This window comes from Amblyomma mixtum, chromosome 9, assembly GCF_055824585.1.
Source record: "Amblyomma mixtum isolate Tamu chromosome 9, ASM5582458v1, whole genome shotgun sequence".
NCBI lineage: Eukaryota > Metazoa > Arthropoda > Arachnida > Ixodida > Ixodidae > Amblyomma > Amblyomma mixtum.
In genome coordinates, this window is record NC_143020.1 from 112,172,642 (window position 1) to 112,177,170 (window position 4,529).

Consider the following 4,529-nt stretch of genomic DNA (forward strand, 5'->3'; position numbering starts at 1 on the left):
TTATCATCCTAAAACTTGACGACCTTTCAGATTTACTATTATGTCAACGTTTTTAACTTGTTTACCACAGCTTGATTAACCGTTTGCTGTCGACAGTGTTTGATGGTCAGGGGCTAAAGCTAGAGCTAGTTTGTATGATGTTTGTAGGAAGTCTTTGTGATGCGTCGTGTTGAATCCCAAAAACATAGTTGAACTGAACTGAAACCTTTCCAGTGTAATTTTCTCTCTCAATTTTTCGTAGGTTACAGGAAATAATTTAAAGCAAACTCCATGATCTTTCAGATTTACCATAATGTCAACGCTTTTACCTTGTTTACTAAAGTTTTATTAACAGTTTGACGCCGACAGTGTTTGGTGGTCACGGGCCAAAGCTAGCAGTAGTTTGTGCGATGTTTGTAGGAAGTCTGTGTGATGTGTCATGCTGAATGCCTAAAACGTAGTTGAACTGAACTGAAACTTTTCCAGTGTAATTTTCTCTCTAAATTTTTCATAGGTTACAGTTAAGAATTTAAAGCAAACTGCATGATCTTTCAGATTTACCATTATGCCAACGCTTTTACCTTGTTTACTACAGTTTGATTAACAGTTTGACGCCGAGAGTGTTTGGCGGTCACGGGCCAAAGCTAGCAGTAGTTTATGCGATGTTTGTAGGGACTCTGTGTGATGTGTCATGCTGAATACCAAAAACGTAGTTGAACTGAACTGAAACATTTTCCAGTGTAATTTTCTCTCTCAATTTTTTTATACCTTACAGCAAAGAATTTAAAGCACGTAATGAGAAACCTCTGCATGGCGACTGCAGGCTGGCACCAGCCCCGGCTTCTGAAATCACGTCGCAAGGTTCCTCGGCGAGCCGGTAAGTGTGCGCGTGTCTCTGCACCTATCTACGCATGTGCCTGGAAAGCCTAGTTAGGTCTAAGTGGTCTCCGCAGTGACGCCACGGGCGCCAGCGCTGTTTTTCAATTGTCTTTTTTTTTTTTCATTGGGGCCGCTACTCCTGCGGTTCTCGTCAAGGCCAGGCGGCATTTATATAAGGAGGCGTGAAAAACAATACCGCCAGCCGCTTCCTCATCACGCGTTTCTACTCGGGACTTTTCTTCCTCGGACATTTGCTTTCTCCCTCTCTCTTTTAAACTTTCTTTTCGTTAGGAATCCACAGCACCCCAGTCCTTGGGGCTAAATGCTTTAAAGACTTTACTGCGCACACGCTCCTGCGACTTCTTGTTAGTTTCAAGATTGGTTTCAAGCGGTTTTTCCTTGAATGCTATACTTTCGCGAACAAACTCGAACAGACTGCGGCTGTCGGAACAACGTCCATTCTACGATATCCCAACAGAAATGAAGAAGAGGAAATATGCATTTTCAGGGAACGTAATGCGAAGGGAAGATAACCGCTGGTCCCTTACATTCCCAACAATTATGGACAGATGCATTTTTTGGCCAGGAAAGAGTTTATGAACGCAATGTTTTTCATACATTATAAGATTTCACTATAACAATCAATATATCCGCAGATCTCCCGTCGACAGGCTTGAATTTTTTTTTTGCTATTTATGTTTTTGTTATCGTAAAAAGCGTTCCCCATTAGTTTTCTATGGCAGTCCTAACTGCTCGATGAAAGCAATGGAAAAACTTAAAAAAAAAATGTTTTGCAATACGTCGGAAGTATGGACCAGTACCTTCAATATTTCCATAACAGTACCTTACAATATTTTTAATATTCAAAATTACTGCCCAAGAATGTTGGAAGTGAGGTAAAGAGGTGGATTTCAACGGAAGGCAAGCGTAGCATGGGGCGAGTCAGATGAAGAGATAAGATTTGCTGCGGAGGCTGCAGTCGGCGCAGGACGCGATTAATTGGAAATCATTGGAAAATTGACTTGCCCTGCAGTGGATCTGAGTGGTGTGTTTCGCACAAGTGTGTTCTTAGACTGCCCAGGATACTTTTTCTTGCAACCCTTGATGCTGGATGCAGTGGCACGTATAAGATTAAGTCACAGCATTAGAGGGTTACAGCTATGCGCCATTCACAGAGGCAAAAGAATTGCTTTGCGTTCGGTTTACTCATTTATTTATTTCAAGGTACCCTCTTGGCCCAGAGGGCATTACAGAGGGAGAGTGATGCAGTAAAAAAAAAAAAAAAACAGTGCAACATACGCAACAAACAGTGCGATAAAAATGTAACAGAGACAAAAATCTAACACAGGCTAATGTTATGATACAGTATTTCGGGAAAGCGAGATAAACAATAATATTAATAAAAAAACGACATATAAAAAAAGATAGGCAAAACTGAATACAGGTGTGAATTTCGTTTAACAGTACCTTTTGCTGGGCTAATTGGTGTGAAATTGTGTTCAGGAAAGTAGAAACCGTAAAGTTTTTAGTAAAGTAAACTGTAAAGTAAACAGTTAGTAAAGTAAACTGTAAACAGTAAAAGAAAGTAAAGGTTGTGTAAAATTTAGCGCTGTTTTTACTTTCCTGAACACAGGTGTGAACAGGGCATTATTCTCGGGTCTCGCATGAAAAGCAGGCGGTAACGTGGGGTAACAATCTAAGAACTAAACAAAAAGCACTGACATCGCATGGGAAACATAGCTAATAAGTAAAACACATTTTTAGGCAAGTTGGTAACATTCTTGATTCATATTGCAGCGAAGAAGCACACACACACAGAGAAGGAACACGCAGCACTCGTTAATGTTGCTGGTTAAAAAAGGAAGAAAAAAATACCCTCGGCGGGATTCGAACCCGCAATCCCCGGTTTAGGAGACCGATGCCTTATCCATTAGGCCACGAGGGCACACACTGGCGTAAGCAACCGAGGCTCCTCATCACAGTCGTAATCATCATCATCATCAGCCCGACTACGTCCACTGCAGGACAAAGGCCGAAACTAGGGTGAAAAGGAATATTTTGCAATTTATAAGACCGTCAAGAAAATGTCTTATCCTTGATCTCACACAAATAACGTTTTCTGCATGAAAATGAATTGTTTACTTTGGCGAGGCTTCCACAATTATATATGTGCTGTTCTGTTTGGAGGGCTGTATATTATGTGTGTGTCCTCTCAACTAATCAACTCGATCAACTGAATACTGCATGTGTGCTTGAACTTTGCGCCACTTCGTACATCGCACTGAACCGACAGCAGTGACAGACAGTGTCTCAGTGCCGTTTCACCTGTCGTGATCTTTGTCCGGAGTGAACCGTGGGAAACACACCACGGCAGGTCTTTGCAACAAAAACTCGCACAGCGTTTGACATCCAAGCAGGTGACTGCAATCCGTGTGGTCTCGATAGAGGACGGAATGCGCTGACAGATCTACGTGTTTACGTGTACTCCGTGCCCGGAAGATCTGATTGATCGCTGAGCTTCAAGAAGTCACTCCAGCCTATAGTCTCCCACTCGAGCACTCGAAGAAGTCAACTTTAAGCGTGACCGTCTCCAAAAGACAGTTTGCTTCTCTAAAATCGTCAAGCGTGACGATACGAAACCGAATCGTCACGGTTGGCTGGGAGTTTCGTGGAGCCGTACAGCTTGTATACAATGTGGTATACAGAGTAGGACACGTCCCGCCCTAAGGCCTTCACAAGCGCATCCATCCTTCAACGGTGCCAGTTTTTCTCAAAAGAGAAGTGGGTTTTTGGGAGGGAGACAGGGCATCCCAGTAGCTACATCTAAGAACACGAGCCCTTCGGCATTCCTTTTCTGGGCCACCGCTGCGTAAAACGCGGGGAACTTGCGTGCGAAGCTTCTGCGTTTTCGGCCGCCGCCAGCCCGCTGTACCTTTGAGATGACCCGCCGTCCCTACCAAGTTCCACAGAAACGGACTCGCTCGCGCCTTCCTGACCCAGTGGGCGCATTGAGAGGGAGATCGGCGAACACGTCTTCTCGTCGCCGCCGCGAGAAAGAAGCGTGCGGAACTGGTCGACACAGTTTGTACTCTGACGCTCCACAAAGCTCTCAAGCGGCGATAAACGTCGTTCGAAGCGGCGGGACGTCGCCGCCGAAAGAACGGAAGAGGAGGAAATGAGGGGGACACGCTCTCCTGTCGCACTTTCTTATTTTTTCGGCAGCGAATTCCTAAGAAAGCTGGCAACAGAGAGCGGAGGCGCGCGCTCGCTCGCGTTCGTCAGCTTCAAGCACCTATCGCTGGAGCAGTCGGAAAACCCGTTTTCGGCGCGCTTTTCAGTTTCTTTCACAGTTTTTTTTTTATTTCTCTCGTAGTTGAATGGCTGGCTTCTTTGCGGTTTCGCCGATTGTTGCGGCCGGGACGTGGAGGAGTTCAGCGCGTAGTGGTTCCGGCATGTTTTGTGAGGGTAGGGTGTGGGCGAACACAGGAGGGCGGTTCTTTTGAACGCGCGTCAACGGGTGCAAACGGGCCATTAGGGGAATTAGCGTTAAATCCTCGTGCCAATAAATCACGCCCAGTAAAAGGGCGAGGAGGGAAGAGGTGAAAGGGAAGGGGAGGGTCGCGAGTTTCTGCCCAAAAGCGCATGCTTTTTGACGGTCGACGACAACGACT

At 45.2% G+C, this 4,529-nt stretch overlaps 1 non-coding gene across 1 annotated transcript; it reads right to left on the bottom strand.

Annotated features, from left to right (window-relative positions):
* Positions 1 to 2,730: 2,730 nt before the first annotated feature.
* On the bottom strand, positions 2,731 to 2,803 carry TRNAR-CCU (transfer RNA arginine (anticodon CCU)). The gene has a single exon. It is a non-coding gene; the product is annotated as a tRNA-Arg (tRNA).
* Positions 2,804 to 4,529: the final 1,726 nt, after the last annotated feature.